General features: G+C 50.0%; 1 protein-coding gene across 5 annotated transcripts in view; it reads right to left on the bottom strand.

Annotated features, from left to right (window-relative positions):
- Positions 1-18,069, bottom strand: part of RBPMS2 (RNA binding protein, mRNA processing factor 2) — a 49,066-nt gene that overhangs the window by 28,511 nt on the left and 2,486 nt on the right. The gene's annotated exons all lie outside the window — the stretch shown is intronic.

Here is an 18,069-nt window from a genome sequence, read left to right as displayed (position 1 = left end):
AAGTTACCCAACACAAATATTGACCTTTTAGTGAAGAAAGGCAAAATAGGCATTATGCACCTCAGCTTACTTGATATCAGTTTTTAACTTCCTTCCCTGCTAAGTAGAGGACCTACACTTCCCTGTCTCTTGTTCCTAATATATTTAAAGAATCTTATTGCCTTGTGCCCCCCTTGCTAGGTAAGTCATTTGTGCCTTAGCCTCAGCATAAGCATGTAGAAAGTGTTCTTTTGTACTTAATTTCATCAGGTTTCCATTTCGTAGGGTTCCTTTTTGATTCAGGACATTAGAGAACACCTGATGGAGCCATAGTGGCCTCTAACTAGTTGTCCTATCTTTCCTTTGCACTGGAATGGGCACCTAAATTCTATCTCCATCTCCCAGTCTTGGTTATTACTTGGCAGCCTTAATGTTTAGTGCTGTTTCCCCAAGAACAATATAAATGTATGCATAACTTCCCCTGCAGCTTGACCCCTGGACTCAGCACAGGCCTACTGCAGGGGTCACTACAATAGCTGGCAGCAGCAGCCAGTTTTTCTGTGGACCAGTCACTAGGCTATAAAATATACTAGAACTGTGACTCCATTTTACTGGCTGCATATCCCAGGACAGATTCAGCAGGGCCTTTTTAGCAGGCAGCAAGGCTAAGTGGCCATTTGGTCTGCTATAGACACCTGGGTTCTAATCCTGAGGAGATACTATGCATGCTAGTAAGTGCCCCTTGAGCAAGGCTCCACAATAGACACTAGGTGGGTACAGGATTAACTTGTCTTTTCTCAGCTCAGTGTGCCCTTCCCTTGGCCAAAGGTGTTTCAATGTGGATGGAGGGGTACAGTTATCCTGTATCAAACTGAGCCACTTCCTGGAGATCTACTCCAGCACCAGGCGATGCTTTAGTCTGAGATCATGACACTTCACTATCCTAGTGGCTTGTTAGGTCTGTGCCCTCACTGAGCTGGAGTGAAAACAAATACCTTTTACAATATAGAGTTCTGGGATATTTATGCCAGGCCCATCACTGTGGTATCCATGTACTTTCACTCAGTGCATACATCACAATCCCCTTGCTTCTCAAATGTAGAAGATGGACAATTGGCTAAAAGGAGGAATACCTTGAAGTTCTGCACTTCTGTCTCCTTGCCTCATACCACAATTTGAGAGCCCACGATCACTGAATCACTCAGGAGCTTCCAGGAACTAGGCACTGGACAAATGGTGCAATGAACCTAGGGCCATTCGCTAGGCAGCTGGTTTACAGTCAGGTGATGCTTACTGAAATCAAATACGTTTTACAATATAAAGTTCTGGGAAGGTGGGAGCCCTCCTGATGCTTGCTGGGACTATGGCTTTTGGCAGTCAAAGATTCTTCTGGGGCAAGACCAGCTTGGAGAATTTGGAATTTATTAAGGTAAGAGATAGTCCCTGGGGCCTGTTTAGACTACCATTTAACTCACTGGGGACACAGCCAGTTACTCCCTGCAACCATTAAAATCCAGACTATTCCATCCAGCAAGTGACTAAAGACTGCTCAATGCCTGGTCCTGTGCTGCCTACCCCAACCCACTTCCATTCCTGGCCACCTGTGGAATCCACTTTGCTGTACGTATGGTCTCAGCCTGCTAGGTTCCTTCTGCCTATCAGGTGCCTCCTTTAGTCTGTACCTGGACTCAGCAGGCTGGACCCTTGCCAAGGCAAATCCTGGGGTAGCATTTGAGAGTGATGGCCAGCTCCTGCAGCTGGACTATCAAGCTGTGCAAGTCAATCCTGCAGCCTCACTGGAGAGGTGTACTGACTGGTTCTCATGCAACTGCTGGTCAGAGCTGCTAAGACAAGCCAGGGACCCAGCAGCTCAGCCACAGCCTGCATGTAGCTGATGAGCAAGAAACACTAATGGGGAGGCTGGGGAGCATCTGCTGTGTATTTTCAGAAGAGACTAGCCCATCTTTTGCAGAGTCAGTGGTCACGTCACCAGTGCTAGGCCTGCATGTGCATCAGCCATGTGAAACAGCCTTCCCTGTTCAATATTTCAGGATATGCTCAGGGCCTAGAATGGGATGTTCTCGGTGCAGCGAGATACAGGTCAGATGGTTTTGAAAGTGGCCCTGCAATCTGTTATCAGCAAGCCTGGTGCTAGAAGGGAGAGGCAGCATTAGCTTATGAGGACAAGAGTGATGTGGAGATGGTCCCAGGGAACAGCATGAGCAGGAAAGACCCAGGAGATTGGAGAGTACATTGAGAGCTCTGTCAGGCTCAGGACAAAGGTGGATATGATTAGTATCCCACTCCGAATTACGAGCCCATCTACACTAGGAAAGGGCTCCACTGCCAGGGATGGCTCCCAGAGAGGCTCCCCACCTTCCACCCCCACCACATTGTTAATATTGTTTCACCACCAGTGTGGTGGGAATGGAATCTTCTCAGCACCATGGCGGAGACCCAGGTCTCAAGCACTAGCCCATGACAGGAAGCCTTGTTTGGACACCAGCTGGAGGGCAGCGTGAGACTCATCTGTGGGAACCTGCAGCCATCCACTGCCAGCAACAAGGTATTTTCCTCAGACAGGCAACCAAGCCAGCTGATTCTTGCCTGGAGTGCCCAGGCTGTGACCAACACTCCCGGCATGCACCCCAACACTGTCCATGCTTAGCCCAGCCACGCCACTGTACTGTTGTACCATACTCAGTGCCATCCCAACCCGATCTACAGCAGAAGCTTCTCCCCACCCCAGCTCCAACTCTCTACCCAAGCTACCTGGGAGAAGGAAGCAAGATGGCTTATCACTTCCTATATCACCAGCACTCAGCCAGGTGACTGAGGTGGTAACTTGGACAATGCCATGGCTGTCTTGTCCCACCAGCTGGGATCACTTGTGCACTTGACATGCATGAAGACACAAGGTGTGGCATTTGCCATTTCCAAACCTTCTGCTTTAACAGGTGTTTGATATAGGCCAGCATGCCATATGACTCCACTAGCTCTGGGTCCAGTAATCCCCAGAGTAGTGGAAAACAGGGTCTGAGGACCCTCAATTGCCCCAATGAGAGACCCTGCCCATGGTAGGGGGGAGTTGATTTCACCCTGTTTTGGAGGTGGGCTACAGGAAGTGGTCTCCTGTTGACTCACTTGCACACAGGAGCCATTTCTCCTTCTCCCCCCACCCCCAAAAGCCAGAGTTACACCAGCCAACATATCATTGATGGCCAGTGTCAGACAAGCATGCTGGCATGACTCCTAAAGGTTCTAGGAAGTTACCGCAGGCTGAGAGTATCTCCCCCCCTACCCCCGCAACAATCCTCAAGGCAACACTTTTGTCTACTTAGTCTTTTTCCTTCTGCTTCATCTTAACCCAGGAGCAACCCATCTGAGAGCATAAGACTAGCTCCTCATTGACAGCTACAGGCTCTTGTGGCTACTTAGTCACTAGCAGAAAGTGACTTTCACAGCAGCCACCTTCTCACTGTGGGGGATGGAGGGGAAGAAACTGAGTGGCATTTGACATCCATTACTAAATAAATCCAGCCTGGGGATAAATAAAAGATATTTAGCCTAGTGCCCAAATCACTTGGGCCCTCCTGATTCCTCATACCTAGTCATGGGCTTGGATCTTCCCCCCCACACCCCAGATAAGTCTGTTACTTTAGATTAAGCAAGGCCTCCCACCAAGAAGGCTAAGTAGTTTAGTGATCCAAGATCAGGTTAGAATCCAACACTGCTGGCTCACGCCTCAGTGTGGGCCCACTCCTGCTTTACTCCACAGGGCGAGCCCCTCTGCATCCCTAGGCTGGCTAACAGCAGGACACTGCAGCAATGTGGCTTCATGTTACAATTTCACCCAAAGCAAGTTCCACTGGAACAGGTCCCTGGCCCCAGAACATGGGGGTTGCTTGTGCATGGAGGAATTTGGCAGTGTAGCAGCAGGAAGCAGCCCAGCTTCAGGGCCATAGGAGCAGCTTCAGTAGTGGCAAGAGATGCTTAGTTTCTAGATCACCCTATATTTTAAACATCCTGAAGGGTTTGATTATGTCAGAGGCCAGAAACAGCTTGACCCCACAGCAGCAAGCCTGGTACAGAGACAGGGCATTACCCAGCATTTCCCCTCCTCCCACAGCATTGTGGGAAGCCTGGAAAGTAATCTGTGGCACCCTCCCAGGCAAGAGTGTGGGGGGGGCGGGGGAGGGTCTCTCCTACAGTCTTCCCCTCAAACAGCTAGAGGGCAGCCAAGATGAACTGTTGGCTGCCAGGATGGATAGGCAAGAGACCAGCAGGCTCTGAGGCAGAAAAACCCTATATTATGGCTTTATATCACACACATGCCCGAGAGAGATCTTGGAGCCCATTGGAGCAAACAGAGCCCTACAGACTAAGGTTGTCCAAACAACTCCACCTCCCTGGCTTGGTAGCAGATAAGTGAACTTTTTAGGAAGCCTTGCAATCAGAGCACCTCAACAAGGAGCAAACCCCTTCAACAAGCTGCAGATAGGGTTGAAAGGATTTGGTTTCTTGTTAAGTGTTGATTTAGCCATACACAAGCTTAAGAGGTTTCCCTTGGTAAATTAAGTTTACCGCTAAGCGAAGCCAGAAAGCACAGCCTCACATCAAGTTCCCTGGTCAGGCAATGTCAGACAATGCAATCTAGGTTTGAATGGTTAGAGCTTTCACTTTGAATTTCAACGGTCACTAAATTGTATGACCGACCCCGGCCCCCCCTCCCCCAAAAGTCAGTCAAAAATAAAGTCAGTTGTGAGATAATCAAGTTGTGCCAAGCCTAGTTCTAGAGTAGTGTCCATGTGCAATACAGGCGGTCACAAAGGGACGGTGCAGGAAAGAGGTCAGTATAGACAGATGCTCTTGGCTTTGCCAGAGTTCTGCTGCTAGCCCTGGAGGTCTGTCAGTGGCACAGTGTGGTTCTGAACATCAGCTGTGCCTCTTCTTAAGGCCTGAGGTGCTGTGTGCCCTGCCCACGAGGAAGTGGTGCAGGGCTCGTGTGCTGCTAGCCCCATCCCATTCACAGGCGATGCGGCCACTGCGCACGGCTGCTGTTTTGCAGAGTTGTGTCAGCTCTGGATGAGATGCAGCTGGGGCCACTTGACGATAGCTGGATGGAATGTTGTGAGGCAGCGGCCTGCTCTAAAACCCGGGACTTATAAGGCTTGAGTGATGCAAGGAACATGGGGCTTGCAAAACAAAAACGGCAGGAAGGGAACATTTGGAATCTTAACCATGAAGATTACAAATAGTACATTTGCTGGCAGCCTAATCTTTCAGTCCCAGATATTCTAGCAGAGCCTGTTAATGACAGGAACTTCGGCACCATGTTAGAGGGAGCAGATTTGGCGAGTCTCTGAAATGGAGTGCCATTCAAAATGCAAACATACCAAGTAGATGGGTCACTGTCCCCTTCTGCCCCCAGTCTATTGCATTCCTCCCCTCTTTAGTACTTTGCCCTTTTAAGAGCCAGACTAAAGCAATTTAATTAATCAAACCACATGTCCCTGCAAGTTCAGTTTTTCTGTAGCTGGTTGTTGAGGCTAGAGTCACAGCAACTCTGGTGTGGTTCTTTGGGAACAGGAGTCATGCCTTAATCCCAGTCCCCTGCTCTTTATAAAGGGACTTCTCTCACCTATGGACTGAGTGCCTGGAGAGCTGCAGAATCTTAGCTGCCAGCTCAGGGTGAGCTAATCAAAGCCTGTGGCCCAGCAGTGGCCTCAGTTAGAAGCTTAGTTCTCAGAGGGAAATCACACCCCAGAAGCATGCTGTTTGGCCTGCTTAGAGGCCAATGACAGAGTCAGGTGACCTGACATGGTCCTGCTCAAGTGGCAAGCCCTTGCCCACAAGCAGGGTTCTCCACAGCACTAGGTCTGTGGCCAATACAGCCGCAGCAGGCAGGCACTTCCCAACACAAATGAGTTTGAAGCTGCCAGCTAGCCATTCAGTTCTGGCCTCCTCCCTTCTGAAGGGGGAAGGTGCTAGGTAGCATCAGGTAACCCTGTGCTGCGAGGCAGAGTTCCTGACTGCTCCTAGTCATTTAAAGGCAGCTGCACTTAGTGGGGGTGCTGTGACTGCAAAGATGAACTTCCCAATAAATGCAATAAACTGAGAGCTACTTGACAGGAAGGGAAGGGACTAGTTTACATAGAACGGCTATGCATGGCTGAACAGCTGCTGTGCTGCACCCCAGAAGTGGCCATATTACTGAAGTAGGTAGAGAAACAGTGAATACAGCAGTGCTGTAGGAGGGGAGTGCTGTAAAGTGATTTCATTGGTTCACCCCTGCTCCCCCCAAACACCAGATTGTCAGGATCCTGGTTATGTCACTGGTGAGCATTTGGATTGGTTTCTGAAGCAGAGTTCTTTGCCATTTGTCCACACTGTAACCCAGTTGCCTGAAGACCAAGCCAAAGATCTCTCCACACATTTGTCTGTAGAAGAGAGTTCCTCCCCCATCACCACCCTCCCCCCCAAGCTGGTAGAGACCACCCTGCCCCTTAGGGCACTGATTAGGTGATCAAGTACTCACCACCAACAGCCAGGGATTTATAATGGCAAGCCCAGCAGGGCCTTCTCTGTTAGATCAGTGACCCAGCAGAGTGCCCAGCAGGTAGTTGAGGAAGAGAAAGGGGAAGATTTAGGTTCCCATTGTGCAATACATGGGGGTGGTGGTGAAGCCTCATTCTGAGTGCCCCAGGAGAAGAGATCATCCCCTTCCCCTCAGACTGCACCATCCAGCTGTGGTATAGCAGCCCACCATCCCTGCTGGCACACAGGGAGCCAGACATGCTCAGCCTGGCACATTTGGCCTCTACAACTCATGACAGTCAAGCATGATTGACATTAAGTCATAAGAATGACATATGGAGTCAGAGGAAGCCCATGCCAGCCCCCAAGAGAGTGTGCCAATATCTGGGCCCCCCCATAGTGAGTATAGCAACATCTCTGAAAGGGAAGGTGGCATGGGGATGGAGGCTTGAGTGTTTATGAGAGTCAGGTTTACAGTGGGAGCCATTGAGAACAGATATAAATACAGCTGTGCTGGCTACAAGGCAGAGCCATGTGCATATACAGGGGATGTTCCCCTGCCTCTTCCAATAAAGGCTGTTTAAGGCTCTTATTCAAGGATTTCATCCTGCTGCACATCTGGGTGGAGGAGCTGTTCTAAAACTGGGTTTTAGCCCAACCACAGTGGGGCCAGGCAGGAAAACTGCACTGCGCTAGCTGGGAAGCAGAGACAGACATGGGTTTCTGCCTGAAGGAGCAGGAAGCAGACAGCTGGAGATTAGCTTGGTGCACCAGGCTATGCACCCTGAGATTAGACTCACTGCACCGCAGGGCTTTCCCAGACCAGGCCAGTCACCCAGCATTGCACCAAGCTACTTTACAGCTCTGCTAGACCAGCTCCCCTCTTTGGGGCACCCTGGGGGGAGGGGGGAGTTTTAGATATTGCTGGATATGTTAGCAGCAGGAGCACCTACCAAAACAGCACCTTCTCACTGGCACTACAGCCTGTTCAGGGAAAGCAAATCTGCCCTTTAAACGGAGATCCCATTTGCATGGATTACCCCAGCCAGCTGGACAAGCCTGCCATGAGATGTTCCCCAGCAGAGGACAGCTGCTCAAGTCCCAAGCACTCAGTTACTTTTAGGTAGCTAGAGTTCAGCAAATAGACAATCAATTCCAGAAAGCTGTAGCCTGTTCCTAGGCTAGCCAGAGTGCTTCCCCCCTGCTTTACTGAGTACAAGGATTCAGCATCAGAGGCAGCTAGAGAATAAGGAACAGTCAACATCCTGAAGGTCACTCAGCCAGTCCTTTGCTAGTGTTTTCTGTTCCCTAGTACAATGCACTGCTTGGATTTTGAAGCCTTGTGTCAGGGCCATGCTGCTGGAGCAGAGACCCTCTCACAGGCAACCAGCCAGGGAAGGTTTCCTCACACTGAGGGGGTCATGTGTCTCTAGTGGTAGAAGGGCACTGGGCCTTTTAGGAAGCTGGTGTCAAGACCGCAAGGACTGTAGCTCACAGGTGGTCACCTTGAGCCATGGGACTCTCCTCACCAGGTAGCTTGTTTAGGAGGCATGTGCAAAGTTCAGTCCAGGTCCTAGTAACTGCATCAGAACTACAGCTGGCATTTCTTGCTATGGTAAGAGGACAAGACCGAACTGCACACCCCACAGGAGATGCTGTGCAGGCTTCCCTGACGCAGAATGTGCTGTAGCTGTTCTGGGGAACAAGAAAGTCTGAATCCATGTCTGTCAGCCTCCCACCTTCCAGCAGCAGGTGGGCCAGGCAAGCCTGGAAGTCAAGGGGCAGCCCTAGGTGTGTGCCTGATCTGCAGCTGCAGAGAGCACTGGCTTTACCAGCACCTCTTCCTAGCTTATACCAGGCCTGTCACACCTAGGCATTTAGCTTGAGGGACATGCACCCCCAAGAGCAGCTGCAGGTACCCCCTCTAGCATCCACAGGGAGCCAGCCCCCTGGAGGAGCACCTGCTTAGCTCCCCCAAGCAACAGGTACAGCTGGAGGGGAAAAACAGGAGAAGTCCCTGCCAAACACACCCTGATCTAACCAGCTGGCTGCTCAGCCCTGACACACCCTGCGTGCCTCACTCCCAGACTGCCCTTTTGCTGGAGTGGCCAGGCCTTAGGCATGCCCCTAGACTGGCTCTGCAGCATCCTTTGCTAGACTAAGCAGGGAGAATTCCAGATGTCTGGAACCATGGATCTGCAGGAGTACAGAAGTCACCTGAAACATCAGCAGGCCTGTGAGCATCCCCACAGCACCCAGTGATGTCTGTCCCCCCCTCCTGTGGATGAGTGACCAAGTCCCTGTAGTCTTGACACTGGCTTCTGCAGCCCTAGTACAAAGGACACCTCTGAGAGTTTAGTCCAGCCTTTACTAGTCCCTAGTTCTGGGAAGTGCTGCTAGGGATGGTTTATAGGCAGCTCAACTGTAGCACCAGCACATGCCAGGGGCGCCTGACTTCAGCCAGCATCCAGGCAGGCAGCAGCCTGTGGCAAGACAGAGGGAGAGATGGCCGCCGAACGCAGACATGCGGTGCGGAGCACGAGTGGCACAGGCAGGCCGGCAAAACAAACCAAAAGCAGGAAGCCCAGGAGGAAGAGTCTGGAGGCTAAGCAAGCGATAAGTTGTGACAGAGCAGGGGGAAGGGAGGGGCAGCACTAAGAAGCCAGTAAAGAACACATTGCGTGGGGTGGGGGGGGAAAATGAGAGAGAAGACTGCTTCCCTCCCCCTCCAGCCCAAGGGAGCCCTGGAACAGCCTACTGTAAAGGAAAAAGGTTGTGGGGGAGAGAGAGGGCAGCCTTGCCCTCCCTCAAATCCAACATGCACTGCACCCCCAGTGTACCCAGGGACTTGTGCAGCCATTACCCCCCCTGCAGTGTTGATGTCCCCCATGTAGGGCTACCCAAGCTAGATTAAAGCTAGCTTGAATGTCTACACATGCTGCAGACACACCTCTGACCCAGGCCCCCTACCATGGGGTTACTTCAAAAGCCCAGTCAACCCACCTATTGCTTGTTTGGGGAAACATTCCTGAGGACAGCTCTGGATCCTGCCCCTAGACAACTCAGTTTCTGGAGAGGCCCGGAGGAGCTGTCTGGCCAGACACAAAGGTATTTAAGCAAGATGCAGCTCTGCAGCCATTTCCTTCCTCCCCGCCATATCTCCAAGAAGGGAGCAGGGCTCTAGGGTGCCACTGGCTGGTAAGGAGAAGCTCTGCCCTGTAGATGTACATTTAGGCCATGCAACCATGTTTAATACCTACCTTCTTATGGACTTAGTGCCAAGGACCATTGGTTTAGACTGAGTTTATCCAGGTCAGACTAGAACTGTAATGGGCCCTTCTGGCCTTGCCCTCCATGAAGGCTCAAGAGGGTATCCATGCCAAAGCACAGCTGGTAACTCCAACATGCTGGGAGTATCTGCCCCACACAATGACAGCTCTGCCCAGTCTAGGAGCAGATAGATACCTAGCTACCTACACTACATTGGACAACCCCACTGGAGAGAACACCTCCCCCCCCAAAAAATAGGGCTGAATGAGAACCACTCTGAAGGGGAGCTGCAGCAAAGAGGCTGTGTTCCCCTGACTGGTCACAGCTCTCTAGCCAAGCTTGGGCTGAGTCTGCACAGACTCAGCCTGTGAAAGAAGCTCCCAGTTAGAGGGGAAGATGCAGCAGAATCTCCACAAGACCAGAGTATCATGCACCTTTGGGATCCTCCTCATCCCAGGAGTCCCTAGGCCCAGCTCACAAGCTTGGCTGCTACTATGCTTGCAGTGCTCTCACAGCTAGCATAGTGCAGTGGGCAGCAGGAGTTCAAGGCAACTTCCTGTGAGGCATTGCAGAGCTCCCTTGGCCAGTTATGGACAGGATCAATCCCAATCTGCACTGTGAATGGCAAGGCATGTAGCCAGCCATTGACTCAGGGGAAGTCATGTGACAGGGTCATCTGCCTTTAAACTTTGATCCAGGTCTTATGAATGGGGCCAAAGAGGAATCTTCCAAGTAGTACTCCTGTGTCAGACCTGCACAGTGGGGCAGTTCAGCCTTGACCCTGACAGCTGCTAGAATCATTAGGGCTTCCCCTCCCTCCAAGGGATTTCATCTTGAGTCATCCCATGCACCTCCCCACCATTCCCTGCCCTAATCAGCACCCTTGGAGACAAGAGGCTTGGTGTGGGCTGCTTGATCCCAAACCAGGCCATGCCATTTATTCCACACAGGCCATTGCTAGGCCAGGCAAGGGTCACTCACTGCCTGCAGCTCTGGCCCCATTGCCAGAGTTCCCAGGGGCACCTGCTTCAGCCATCCTCACCCCCACCACACTGCATCTGCTGCTCACCCTGCCTTCTAACTGAAGGAAAGGGCACTGCCTCAGCTCCAGCACATTGGCTGCAGGGGGCACCACCAAGTGGCTGTGCGTGCCTAGGGCTGGCTGTGGCCTTTAAGCCACAGCCAGTATCTATGGGGAACATTCCTCTCCCTCCAGCATGTCCAGAAAAGGGCAGGAATTAGACTTCTGCAGAAGTTTCTCTTAGTTTCACCTTCCAGGCTGGCATCTCACCAACTGGTACTTGTATGGCCCTCATCACTACAGCACAAGCACCTCCCTGGTAATAAAGTGGTAGTTTACTGTAGTTTCACTCTCTCAGGTGTCACTTGTAGTGTAGAGATTTTTGCAAGTGTGCTTAAGTGGGTGTGGCTGGCTGAGTGCCAATTGCCAGTGAGGCCAGAGCCCAGGAGCAAGTTCAGTTCTTCAGTCCAAGGTCTGATCCTTTAGCAGTGATGCTTCCTCATTCTGTCTGTTGCACTAGCCACTTGCTCTCAGTGCACAGGACTGGTTTGTCTCATTTAAAATGCAGTTACCCCTTCCCACCATGCCAAGGGAGGGTCAGATGGCACTTCCACTCCTTTTCCTATAAAGGACACCAGCATTGCTTCCTGCAGCAGCTTGAGTTTTCCTTGGTCTCCTATCCACATGGGATCACACCTGACAAATGTCATAATCACATGATCTCAGACTGGTGGTAAGGCTACATGACAGATTCAGAACATGGACCACCTGAACCTGTGAATTTCAATGCTTTCCAGATGAAGTAGCAATTTGGGGTCTGACAAAATATTTGTCAGCACATGTCTGGAAGCAATTACCACTTTTAGGGCCCCATCCAGCATTAAGATTGTTTCTCTCATGTCAGCAACATCATGCAGATCCTTCAGTACAGGGAGTCTCATTCCAGCATGTCGGGGAGATTGTTGGTAACCTAGTGCACATTTACCTGCCAAGACCCAACTCTAGGTAAGAGGAACCAGATTTCAGCTATGTAGTTGTTTAGATGTGTAACAGAAAGGGGGGAGGGAGGTGTCCTTCTGTTGTATACCTATGGTATCTTTACAGCATAGGAGTTTCCTTGCCTTCTGCAGAGACACCATTTTATGTGTTGTTTCAGACCCAGAATGAGCCAGTGTCATTGACTTGTTTTCCTGATCTGACTACACGTGTCTTAGGTGACAAAGTGATGCATTAGATTTGAATGTTATGCTTGGTCTGAATCAGTGCATAGCTTTAGAAATCAGATCACAGATAAGGCTTGTTGAAGCCTTTGAAAGTAGATATTAAATTTTTCCTTGCTAGAACAGTGAAGAGGTAAATGGGACCTCCTGGCTTAGCTACCTGTCTGTTGTACACAGAGAATACCCATTGATGTTAGAGGCATCACATTTAAAACTGGTCAAGACTGTGGAACTCACTTCCATAAGGAGGCCAAGAGCTAGCAGGATTCAGAGGTCAAACAAATAAGGCTATTCAGGTACATAAGCTAGGGCAGATGTCTGTCAACTATAAAGCCTCCTTCAAGCCGTTAAGTGATGTGGAGCAAATTTATAGATGCCAAGGCCAGAAGAGGCTATTGTGATCTAGTCTGATGGCCTAACATAGGCCAGAGACCTTCCCCAAAGTAATCCTTAGAGCAGATCTCTTAGGAAGGTTTCCTTTGTTAATTACTCCTCTTACAGGGTTTCTTGTGTCTTCCTCTGACGAGTCTAGAACTTGTCAAAGCTGACAGACAGGACTGAACTGGCCCCACTATGTTCTGTATTTCATTTGCTTAGGCACCATACTGAAGGCTAGAAGCCAGAGTTCTCATTTTAAGCTACTATGACTCTACATGCCTACTTTGAGGACAGGCAGCCATAGCTCACTGGGGGAGCCACAGTTGCTCAGTGCCAGGGAAAAGTCAGATGGCTATAGCTTCAGTACATAGTTATGGATTAGAGGCAATGCTTTTTGCCCACAGCTGTGGCCTAGACCCACCAGTTTCACTTTTGTATTTGGAGCTGTGGTGCTTGGTGGCAGACCCAAGGAATGTTTTAGGATTTGGCAGTGCTCCCCAGGAGTTGAGAGGGAGCCACTGTCATTACCAACATGCAAGCAACATAAGGAAGAAAACAGACCCCATTTAACTGCATGGAATAGGAGTGCTTTGCTTGAAACAGAGGCCAGCAAAGAAAGCTGGCGTGCATGACAGTGGGAACCTAAACTATGCTATATTTCCTTGAGTCTTGTTTCCTCTAACTTTGTCAGATCAGAGTCTGGGGATTCTTTTCAAAGGGAGCTGCCTCCTGTGTTAGCAATAGCAGGGTTTGGGGAGAAGAACAGCCCTAGAGCTAGGCTTTTTATCATAAGAGGTTGTGTTTTGAGAGGGTGTGTAATTAAGGCTACACAATCCATCTTGTCTGTTGGAGATTTGTGTAGAAGAGGCAGAAGACTGGGTTCTAAAGCCAGGCAGTATTAACATCTGGGCATCTGTACCCATGTTCTAACACCGTTTCTCAGACTGGTGGTCCTGACCCAAAAAGGGGTCTCAAAGCTATTGTGGGGAATGTCACAAGTGGTTATGGTATTGCCACCCTTACTTCTGTGCAGCTGCTGCTGGTGGAGGCATTGCCTTCAGCACTGAGCTGCCAGAGGGTGGCAGCTGCTGGCCAGGAGCCCAGCTCTGAAGACAGTACCATTGCCAGCAACAGTGCAGAAGTGAGGGTGGCATAGTATGGTATTGCTGTAACCCAACCCACCCCCTCCCCCCCATTCCCCAACCCCCTAGTGTGTCCTCTATTTGGAGATTTTAAATATGGTCACCCTATTTTACACTTTTCAAAAAGCTTCAGTGCCTTTGACTGCAAGGATAATGATTACATGCTTCATTTAGTGCTCCTATGAGGATGTACAGTAATTTGCTATCACTTTTGGGGGGGGGGGTCATCACAGCCTGAAATATTTTCAAAGGGGGGCCCAGCCAAAAGTTAGAGAACTCCTGTTTGTGTAGTATGGAAGAGCAGTGCCTAGAGATGTTGAGCCATGGAGACAGCTCCAATGGATGTAACTGATGCTTGATTGGCTTAGCTGGGAGATCACTGTAGATAGATCCAAACTTTACTGGGGTGCTAGACCAGGAAGAGGTGGTGGGAGTGGTCACTGACCATCAGAAGTATTGGCAGTGAGATCTCATTGGCTAATTGAGCGACAGTGAGAGCTGTTGGGGGGGTAGGATAAGTAGATTGAGCATTTGTGGACATACCACAGGCCACCGGGAATAAGATTCCAGGACCCATGATCCAGGCACTCAGCCACTGTTCCCATAGGCTTTTAGTGACAGATTTTAGCTGAACAGGTCTGAAACTGGCAGAGATGTTCTTTACAATTCAGGAAGTAAAGACACAGGCACCATCCTGGCTCTACTGTATTCATACCCTGTTTGGGAAGCAGCCATTGAGAACAGGAACCTTTATTACAGGTGTTTATTGCAGTAGTGCCCAAGGGCTGGCTAACAGGCCCCATTGTACTAGACACTGTCCAGACAGGCTCTGCCCTGAAGAGCTTATAATCCAAGTAGACAAAATGCAGGGTAGGAAGAAAGGGGTATAACAAGTAGAGTGAACACTGATGGGAGCTACTGCCACTAGCTACTCAAGTTCTCTATAGTATGGAATGGGGCACTGAACGCAACAGTCCAGGGTTGTTTGATTTCAGAAGAGTTAGTTTTGAAAAGATGAGTGAGTGCAGTACAACTGGAGAAAATGAAAATCCACTTGGGTAGAAGGCAGCTTAAGCAGCCAGAGACATAACTGAGGTTAGACTACAGTTTCTCTGAAAGAGGAGAGAAAAGGAACAAGAGCTGGCCAGTGTGGTTGCACGAGGACTACTCAAAGAGCCTTAGCAACTAAGAGCATCTATGACCATTCACCAGCTGGTGAGAGAAGTGTGAGCTCCCCTTCCCCCAGCCCCATTATGTCATACTACGAAGAGTGGTTGAGTTTACATCACTCTAGCCAAGCTTGACCTAAACTCAATCCTTCTCTAATGGAGACAGAGCCAGCCTGGGACCTAGGAGGTGGAGAACAGAAGGAGACTGGATTCCTGTTGAATTTCTCATGCAAGGTATCTGCCATCCTAGCCAGAGGCTGGCCATAGCAGATGAGCCTCTTCAAGAGGAGTCCAGGGACGGATCCCTTTGCTTCTTGCCAGATCTCTGCCCTAACCTCACAGGTGCCTCATGTCCTCTCCCCTCCTTTATATTTGCTGCAGGCTAGGAGCTATATGGAACCTCTTATAGGTCTACTGGCCATCACAGCTGGGAAAGTTAAACTCCCACCCCAGAGAGAGGGCAAGGTGACAGCCATCTAGCAGGTAAAACAGCATTGCAGTTGATAGAGGACCGATTGCAAGTCCCTGCCCTGGGGTGCTCACCTGGTTCTGTTTGTACAGCACCAGGCACACTGGGGTCCTGAGGTGCTAGTGCAGTATCAGTAAGTTGCCATGTTTTGTTTATGTGTGCCAATGTCACAAGTATCCGTGCTGCTCGCTAGAGCAGCTTGTTTGTGGAGCTAAAGTTAGTGGCTGGAAGAAGGTCTGTAGAGACAACTTTGCATATCAGTTAGTTCAGAATAGCTTGGCATGTAGACGGATGACTGGCTTCGTCATGTAAACAAAGGATAATGGTAAGTGGCAGTGTATCAAGTTCAGGGAGGTGTCTGGTGAGGTAGACCAGGGACTAGTGTGAGGCCCTGCTATTTAAGGTTTTCATTATGACCAAGCAGTGGGAGAGAGGCACATTAATGAGATTATGGAGGACACTAATCAGGAGGGGTTGTGAAAGACAGGGACCTTGAGATTAGGTGCCAGTGAGGTTAAATTTGGGAGATACACAGACAAGTGCCAAGTGGGGAGAAGGAGAATAAGCCAAGGTACATGTGTTCAGTGGGAGGGACATACTGGTTTTGCAGAGAGGCTTAAAGGGTGGTTGTGGATGCCAACTTTGATAGGAGTTTACAGTGTTATGTGGAAAAAAAGAGACCAAATTCACCCAGGCAGAGGCACGCATCTAGGAACAGAAGTTTGAGGGCATTCTGAGAATAGAGTGCTCAGAGCAGGGCAGGAAGGATTAGATCTGAGTGAAGATCTAGATGCTAGATAACATACTGCTTGCCTCACCAGTGACAGGGTAGAGGTTCACTATTAACCTTGACTAGAATTCCAGTCAGTTTCAAGACCCCAAATTCAAAGTCATGTCAAGCCTACTGCTAGTTTTAGTCACTTGTTTCAGTAGATTTGTCCCCTATTGATGTGAGTGGAGAGGGGATAACTGGCTAGACAAGGGAAATGAATCTTTCTATAGCATGCTGTCAAGTACACATGGAGAAAAGAGTTCCCCTCCACTCAGTCACCCAAGGTGTGGCTTGCAACACTAGGAGGAAAGACTTTAGCCCAAAGTGTGTTTTGAGATGGCCATGTCTTCTTAGAAGGATGCAGATACAAGAAGGGAGAGGAATTTGAGTGATGCAGAGAAGTCCTGTGTAACAAGGAATTATGGGAAGAAGAAAGGGGAAAATGTCTGACAAACAAGGACTGTGGAATGCTCTTCCCAAAGCAGCAATTAAAGTCCTATAGCTTTGGGAATTAGGCAGCTACACCCAACAAGGAACTAGTAGAGATCTTGTACTCTAGTGAAGAAGACTGCTTGGGAGGGGCCAGGTGTCTTAGCACAGAAGCCCTTAGCTTTTTCCATACCATGGCTCTCCACCCCAAGACCAGACCAGCACCCCCTTTCCAGGGATCAAGGACACTCATTAGAAATGGGGTGGCCATGACCCCCAGGTTGACAACCCTTGCCCTAGAAGTTACTCTTGGAGGAGACCTACTATAATCCTCTGGACTTTTATACAAGCCATTGCAATTTGTCTGGCTCCTCCATACCTGTGCAGTTCTACCAATTTGAGGATTGTGGATGCTGCCCCCCTTTGCTGAGAACATGCCAAACTATTATTTTATTCACACCCCTTTGCTCTCACCCTGCTCATGGTGGACAGACATTGAAATACAGTACTAGCTTTCTTGGAAGAGTCAAGTCCCATCTTAGCACCACACATCACTGTTGGAAGGGCCAGGTGTTCCTTCCTTCCCTGTGCAATTGCATATTGTCACAATGCCACAGTGTACCCAAGGATAGTAGAATTGGGAGTCTCCACTTTGCTAGCCCACCAGCCACCTTGCTCTCAGCAAATGCAGCAATAGGAAACCTTACTCCAGCATGAGGTCTGATAGCCTGACAAATTACCTTCCACACCACTTACCAGCAGGCTACAGGGTGCACTAGATAGTTGTAATTCTGTTTCAACTGACTAATTAAGTGACCCAGGATCTTGGGTTTCACTAGCAAGTTCTGCAGGCCAGTGAATAATCAAATCAAGGATCTGCAATGGGTTTCCCAGGCATTAGTGCCTATTAGTTAAGCAGTACTGTAGCAGATTCCCCATGGGCAGGGCTGACCAACTGCCGGTAATAAACCCCTTCTTGTGTTACAGGAGCATGAACGGGACTAGCATGGCTGATCAGAGGGGAGGGAAGGAGAGGGGCGACTCGGAAAGTGCCAAGCAGGGGGAGACAAACCCAGGCATGCTGTAAAGTGCTGCTGCTGCGGCCGCCACCCTCTCTCCAGCTGTGCCAAGGCACTAGGTAGTCGACCCCTCCTCTCCATCTCAACCCATGGGAAAAGCAGTCACCACCCTGTCCCCAGACAGCGCTTTGAGCCCTCTCACTCCACTAGCCATTACCATCTTCCCCGCCCACTTCCCACAGACCTAGGCAAGTGCGAGCCTTTGTTCCTGCCCACCCCCAAGAACAGCGAGGGGTTGGACAGGTAGCCTCAGCATTAAGGGGGTTTCTTGTGTAGCTGTTGAGAGGTCACGGATCAAGAGCTCAGCATGCTTCACCAACGTACTGGGAGCATTTCGCCCAATGCCGGGGTGGAAACACGGCCGCCATTCTGCGCCGGCAGTGCTACACGGCTCCTTTGAGGAGAGTTGGGGGAGGGGACGGGAAGACTAGCATAGCCAACCGAAGCTACCAGGGAATTCACGCGTCCCTCCAGCGCGGAGAACTACACACGAACAACATTAGGTTGGCGCCCAAAGGGTTAGCATCCTTGGGCTTACTTCAGAGACTTCTCAGAGCCCCATGAAGAGTCAGGGACCGTGCTAAGTACTCTGGTGCAGTGACTA

The sequence above is a fragment of the Lepidochelys kempii genome, chromosome 10 (assembly GCF_965140285.1).
Source record: "Lepidochelys kempii isolate rLepKem1 chromosome 10, rLepKem1.hap1, whole genome shotgun sequence".
NCBI lineage: Eukaryota > Metazoa > Chordata > Testudines > Cheloniidae > Lepidochelys > Lepidochelys kempii.
This window is presented reverse-complemented; position numbering and strand designations above follow the sequence as displayed.